The sequence below is a fragment of the Haliotis rubra genome, unplaced genomic scaffold (assembly GCF_003918875.1).
Source record: "Haliotis rubra isolate DU_JTF1 unplaced genomic scaffold, ASM391887v1 Scf495, whole genome shotgun sequence".
NCBI lineage: Eukaryota > Metazoa > Mollusca > Gastropoda > Lepetellida > Haliotidae > Haliotis > Haliotis rubra.
The window spans coordinates 439,922-448,245 of NW_025767185.1; positions in this window are offsets into that span (position 1 = coordinate 439,922).

Here is an 8,324-nt window from a genome sequence, read left to right on the forward strand (position 1 = left end):
CGAGTGATATGATATGGGCATGAATATAATATTCTGTTAATTACCGAAGTCGTCAAATATTGAGGAAAATAAACTCAAATATACTTTCAAACGTAGGCTGGCTACCCGCCGTCGCCGCTTGTAGAACGCAACGTCACAGACGAAACATGACCTCATAGCATTGTTCATGACGTCACGTCACCATGGCAAGTGATATTTTGCCCTAGGGCATCGTATGAAAAATATGAACCCCGATACTTTAGCCCTCGTGGGTAATAATTGGAACATGGTCGCTTAGTCTCTAATATTTACAATTTCCAATCGCACATAACGTGAAAGACATTTCCCCAACTGCGGCCCAAGGGGACGTTGAATTTTATGTATATTTTGAGAAAATCGCTTTCAGAAACGCATCTACTAAGTAGTTGGTATCTGTCTTATGCACCTCGGGTTTCTTTTATCCTGTTGGTTTTTTTACATCAAATCCCCAATAGTCATTTTGAAACGCCGTCGATACCCTAAAATCGCTAAGAATGCTTTGGAAAATACGAGCACGAACGCCACGTTATACCATGTAAGTCATGTTTCACCTAATTAGATTGGGGCGGTGGGGTAGACTAGTGGTTAAAGCGTTGGCTCGTCACGCCGAAGACCCAGGTTCGATTCCCCACATGGGTGCAAGGTATGAAGCCCATTTCTGGTGTCCCTCGCCGTGATATTGTTGGAATATTGCTAAAAGTGGCGTAATACCATAGTCACTCACCTAATCAGATCCCGTACAAGTCAAACTCGGCTTCCTTACATGAATCACTGAATTCCTCAAACATTCTACAATAAAATGACAAATGGTCTATGTCACCAACACCAAGTGTCTCGGTTGAAAAAGACGAATCGAAAAAAGTAAAATCGGAGAACAGTATATACTTGTTTGAAGTGTAAACAGCGAAGTTACGATTTTTCACTGCATCGTTTATTCATATCATGAGAGATCCGTCGTTCTATGTACACTTGCTCATTAGTTTGAGAATATGCATGGGAAGAGTATCTTAACATGAAATACCAAATAGTGTTTTGGAGGATGAACATGGCACTTAACGTGAGCACCAATCACGGTATACTTTACATACTTTGTGTTTTTTTCAGTTTTTGGCTGTGTTCCGTCTTCTAAGCTCTACAGATAACCTTAGAGAAAATATAGTCTGTAACCATATTAAGATCAACGTGAAATTCACTTGCTTCGTTTCGCAACTAATACTTAATAAACACCAACTTATATTCATATACAATTTAAGTTTCTAATGTACGAATGTAATGTTATGTTTTCTATGAAGCGTTGTGATTTGAAAAACTTTTGAAACACGTTCATGACCTTTACCTCTCCATACTTCGACCAGAAATCAGCGGCTGAACTCCGTTAGTCAATGTGTAGGGCGTTGATACTGTTTCTCTGTTCACGATACTTTAAATGTTATGGTAACTGTTCAAAGTTAATATCCTATGTGGCAGAATAGTATACCCGGTCTGAGTGTAAATGTCATCTTACTATGTCGACAGATTTTGTTGCCCACATATAACCGTCAGCATACCGTTAACTATACTCATATGATCTCTTAAAAATCGTTTGCACACATGTTAACATATACATGATATTTTAATGCCAGTTGCCGATGACGCTTTGTATTGGTGACTTATATATTATTCGGATCTACTCTTATCGACTTTCGACCGCACGTTCTGAAGTACACGTAACTGAAAAAAACGGTGAATGAAAAATCTCTTCGCCATCCAAAAATAGTGTTAGAAGAAACAGAAAAAACTGGGACTCCTTGATCCTTAGGTTGAGTTGTGTTAGGGTCAGGGCAGGTTATCCCACATCCTTTGCACTTTAAAAATACGTGGACTATTAATGGCTGAGTTTACTAGCACAAATAGAATTTTATTAGACTTGCACAGACTAGAGGCTAAAGTTATTATACGTATAGACAATAATCATGGCAATAACTTTCTTACTTAATGAAATCAGTAGGATTACTTACTAGGACAACTGTGTTCAATGACATACAAACAATGTTTTTATTTGTGATATTTTCCATAAAGGTTGTTACATAAGGGGTGAAAAGGACATTACTATTACCTAACAACTTCACCTATTTGGGTAGAGGGGCGGTGGGGTAGCCCAGTGGTTAAAGCGTTGGCTCGTCACGCCGAAGACCCGGGTTCGAATCCCCACAGGGGTACAATGTGTGAAGACCATTTCTGGTGTCCCCCGCCGTGATGTTGCTGGAATATTACTAAAAGCGGCGTAAAGCAAAACTCAGTCAGTCAGTATTTGGGTAGAACTGAGTGACAGTCGAATTCAAGAACATTGGATGGCATGATTCCAGAAAAGCAGCCACTTTCAAAATGTCGGATCTCCCTTTGTAAAAGCCACGGAGAAGAACACACCTTATACAATATACCACTGGATCATGTCGTACTGCAGCACTCAACCATATACAATTAGGCTATTGACAACAGCCTGAAGAGAATCGAATCTGGACCGGGTCATCTGGTGATTGATATTATTTCAGTAATTTACAAGACAGTGAGACAGGGTAATATTAGTTTCTGCATATAAAACAATGCCTAGCATACAGTAAATAATACAAGTGCAATTCTAAATATCATGTCTAGATATGTTTTATCGCAAAAACACATTTTCATTTGCGAAGTTTGCAAAAGGCAAAACAAGAACACAAACTCTTACTGCCACCATGATCAAAGCATGAGACGTACAATACATCAGTGTGCATGTAACACGATACAAACTCTTACTGCCACCATGATCAAAGCATGAGACGTACAATACATCAGTGTGCATGTAACACGATACAAACTCTTACTGCCACCATGATCCAAGCATGAGACGTACAATACATCAGTGTGCATGTAACACGATACAAACTCTTACTGCCACCATGATCCAAGCATGAGACGTACAATACATCAGTGTGCATGTAACACGATACAAACTCTTACTGCCACCATGATCCAAGCATGAGACGTACAATACATCAGTGTGCATGTAACACGATACAAACTCTACTGCCACCATGATCAAAGCATGAGACGTACAATACATCAGTGTGCATGTAACACGATACAAACTCATACTGCCACCATGATCCAAGCATGAGACGTACAATACATCAGTGTGCATGTAACACGATACAAACTCTTACTGCCACCATGATCAAAGCATGAGACGTACAATACATCAGTGTGCATGTAACACGATACAAACTCTTACTGCCACCATGATCAAAGCATGAGACGTACAATACATCAGTGTGCATGTAACACGATACAAACTCTTACTGCCACCATGATCAAAGCATGAGACGTACAATACATCAGTGTGCATGTAACACGATACAAACTCTTACTGCCACCATGATCAAAGCATGAGACGTACAATACATCAGTGTGCATGTAACACGATACAAACTCTTACTGCCACCATGATCAAAGCATGAGACGTACAATACATCAGTGTGCATGTAACACGATACAAACTCTTACTGCCACCATGATCAAAGCATGAGACGTACAATACATCAGTGTGCATGTAACACGATACAAACTCTTACTGCCACCATGATCAAAGCATGAGACGTACAATACATCAGTGTGCATGTAACACGATACAAATGGAAGTAATCGTGCGCTTTTGCTGGATTGGCTTCATTCGAATGTTGCAATATTTTCACTGCCAAAGCTGTGAGTTCAAGACAGGGTTAGCAACTGTTAGCAATATATTTAATGGAACTAAAAACAAATCGCCCGCAGAATATATTATGCTGCAGTGTTGTCTGAGAACCAAGATTATGATATCAGCCTAACATAGCATTTTCATTTTCAATTTATGAAATTACAATGAAATAGAAATCCATGGTCATTGTGAATTAATTAGATCATACATCTAAATGTGAGTTTGGAGTTATTTTTGTTTCAGTGTCAGTTTCTTTGAAAACAGTGTGATGAACATGTTGAGGATATCTGTGATATTAGAATGGTAGCCTCAGAAAGGCAGCGACCCATTCTGAAAATTATACAAGGATCCAAGGAATCAAAACAAAATGATGGATTATCCCTGAGGATATGGTAAATTATGACGTTGGTAAGTATTCATGATAGAAAGAACGTTTGCCTGATATCACAAAGATACACAGCACATGTTTGCAACCGACCCCTTCACTCATAAAAACTGAAATTACGCCTGAACTAAGGAGTTTTATACATTCATGTTTAAATGCTAGTAAACGTTTAGCAGCCGACATGTTTTTGGGGCGCCGCATAGTGCTTGACGTATTGTCACGTGTGCCAGTTAAGTGAACACGAAATAATATTATTTATGAGTAATGACATAGCTAATACACAAGCCGTTGTGATGGGTCGCAGAAAACAATATCAGTCTACTGCATACAGTTCATATTGATACCATTCTTAATTTCTTTTAACCATTACTGCCCATACACGTACATTGTTGATGTGACGCCTTAATCTGAAACGAGAGAGGAAACGCATTAAACAGTTGTTAAAAAGAATACGAGTATTCAAAATATTGTAAAGTAACAAACAGGGACTACATGCAACAACATAAAACACGCAATGTGTTCCAGGACTGTATGTAGCTGAGGCAGAGACATATGGGCTTCTAGCGATAAGCCTGGGCTCCTGTCTACCTAAAAGTGTGAAAGCATTCAAAATAGCTTGCTATGCGAATAATAACTGGAACTAGTTATCCCGCTGCTTCCGATGAAGGTGAAGGTCATAAGGTCTGAATGTGGACCATGATTGGTTACATTGATAAAAGTAAACTCCAGTTCTTTCAGTCTAAGTAAACTTAGGTTCAGTATTAATCGTTACACTGCTATACTGAGTCTAACAAAACCTTGCGGAAGGTCGCGTCAGCTGACCTTTTCAATAGACCAATCAGAACACAGCTTACCAAATCGCGAAAGTTGACATTCGCACATACCTTTTGAACTTTTACCTCGAAATTTTTTGTACCCGAACGATTCCGAATGCTATTTTCCGTACGATCGCTTCCGTGTGATGCACATGGAGCACGCCACAACAGTGAGTAAACAGTCGCTGAGAATAGCGTTTTATCAGTATTCAAGGATGTCAGCTTGCGGAAATATTAGCAAATGATAGCCATGTCAACAGAAACCCAAAAGCGTATATTCTGCAGGTCATATATCTGTGTTTTAAGTGGGTTTTCATTTGTTATGAGATCAGTGTTGGCGACCGGGAAAGAGAAAATTCATTTTGTAAGTCCCGCCAAACCCTAAATAGTAGCCGTTGTCTGATTCGTTAAATCCGTTCGGCCGTCTCGCGTTTGATTGGACGGTCATAGGTCGCTCAAAGGTTACCTGACGCGACCTTCCACAAGGTTTTGTTAGACTCGGTATAGCAGTGTAATGAATAATACTGAGCCTAAGTTTACTTAGACTGCAGTTCTTTGGCCCTTTATGCAACATTATATGTTCCATGGCTAAAACGCCCCGAAAATCAACTATTTATGGAGTTCTTCAGTCTGTCTTGTGCAAATACAATCTTAGAAAGTACTTATATGGACCTACTTATACACTGGTTCATTTCCCCCAAAACGCCAGTGGAGACAAACAAGTACAAGAACAAAGTATCACTTAATGCAGGACTGTCTCGTTATATGCGACCTCATACATCACTGACATATCATATACTTTTGAACTTAGCATTTATATATCCTGAACACAGATCAGCCTTGAAAATTTCATCCCGAAATAAAGTCTCAAAATAATGTTTGTTTTGTAACAAGCACGCTTATGATTATGACAACCATATGATACTACACTGTGAAAAATTATTACCTCTCCGAAATAGCCTTTTCTCATCTGTGATTGATCTACTTGGTGTTTTTGAAAACTTTTGAAATTGAAATTTTGAAATGTTGGAAGACGAGGAAATGTTGCCAAAACTCCAAGTATAGTTTGGCATGAAATGCATGTGGACCCGTTTTTGTTGTAAATATCTCTTCATCCAATGATCCAATCGATCTCAAACTGTGCAAGTGGATGTTTTGTCAGACAACCTAATCACATTGTAAATCACCGATTTTATGCATTTGTATTAAAGAATCTGTCTATGTAACTGTCAACAAAATAAACAGCAGAACGCAGACTGCTTGCAGAGGGAGGGAGCCAATGACCTGTAACAGCGGCAGTGTTGGGTCATAAAGGTAAATGCACGTGCAGTTCATGATAGTTACCTGTGCACTGCACAGTGATAGACCGTTTGGATCATTCACATTGACTACTTCTAGCTGTCATCATGAAAGCTTATTCAGATGATGCTAAACGTTTAATTAGAAATGTGTTGAATTTTTTTTTTAAAAGAGAGCAAACGTAGCAAACCGATTTATAAGGTGTCGGATTACATGAAACGTACAACTTTTGCTCTTGGCATGAAAAAGAACATCGTGCTAAAAATTGTGAAAAATAAACCAACAACCAATAAACAAAACCTTGTACAAAAGGGTAGGCATCCAAAGTTAGATTCTTTTGACATCAGGGTCATCAGAGATGTCATTCGCCGGCTATTTGCTAGAAATGAACACCTGTCCACAAGAAAGTTAAAACACATCCTTGCAGAGGTTCACGACATTAATGTTTCCAGGTTTATGCTAAGCAAACTACTGCTCAAATTTGGATACAAGTACAAGAAGGTAGCAAACCAGAAACTTGTAATGTGGAGAGATCTGATATTGTGAAAATAAGGTGTAACTATCTGAGAGAAATTAAGCAGGCAAGAGAGGATGGGTTCGAACCTATATAACTGAATGAGACCTGGGTCAATGCAAACCATACTGCTGCCAGACAGTGGCTACCCACTGATCCCAGTGATGGTAGGAAAATACCAACAGGCAAAGGTGAACGTTTAATCGTTCTTCATGCTGGTTCCCACCGTGGATTCCTACCTGGGTGTGATCTGGTATTTCGGTCAAAGAGCACAGATGGTAGGGACTATCATACAGAAATGAACTCAACGGTTTTCACACAGTATGTTGAGGAACAATTGTTGCCAGCTCTGCCTTACAAAAGTCTTGTTGTCATGGACAATGCTCCCTATCACAGTGTTCGAGATCCAAACAATAGGTGCCCAACTTCCAATACAAAGAAGTCAGATATGCAGCAATGGCTAACAAATAACAATATACAATTTTCAATTAAGGCCACTAAACCACAGTTGTACTCTTTGATTAAACCTAACAAACCTCCACCCACATATAACATTGACAACATGCTACGCCAACACGGCCATAAGGTCTTGAGATTACCACCGTACCACTGTGATCTCAACCCAATCGAACTTATCTGGGGAGACCTTAAAAGTACAGTGGCCCGGAAAAATCAATCATTCAAGTTGAATGATGTCAAGCACATTGTCAACACTGCTATATGTGACATTGACATTGCACGCTGGCATGCATGTGTTGAACATGTCAAGAAGGTGGAGAAAGAGTACTGGCTCAAAGATGGCTTGAAGGAGCAAACAGTTAATCCAGTTGTCATTCGTCTGGACACTGATGACTCCTCTGTGGAAGAATGGAGTGAACTTGATGAAGTTTAATTCTGTTATTATATTTACAGATAATAATAGTATCCAGCCAGATATGCTCAAAGAAATATAACTTCTTTTAACAATGACAGCACTGACTAATTCCAACGACTTATAGTGTAACATGAAACACTCATTTCACATAAAATTATCATGAAAATATAAATATTAACTATCTATATGCTTAAAGCTATTAGAAATGCATTGCTTAATTTGGAATGTGAACGACATCAAAACATAACACTTTTGTCTTCATTCTATCTTTTCTTCAATGAGTGTGCATGATTGTGTGTGCTTGTGTCCGAGGAACGGGGCTTTAACAGTTGTTGAGTTCTAACCATAGGTGGTCCGATTAATGATTTAGTGTAAATATACTTTCTGTGTTCTTTAAATGCATTTCCACTTAGGTACTGCATAAACAAAATATGACATTAACATTACAAATTTAAAGATTTTAACCTACAGAATAATTCTCACTAATGGGTTTTGTGGTTAATGTTGAACAACTCAGAGAAACAAACTCCGTATGATGGTTAACAGTTGGCACCCACCTTACCCTATTCACGACCTGTGACACCTCTTCATACCTGTCACGTGCATAGCTGACCTACATTGACGAACGTTGACCTTTATGACCCAACACTGCCGCTGTTACAGGTCATTGGCTCCCTCCCTCTGCAAGCAGTCTGCGTTCTGCTGTT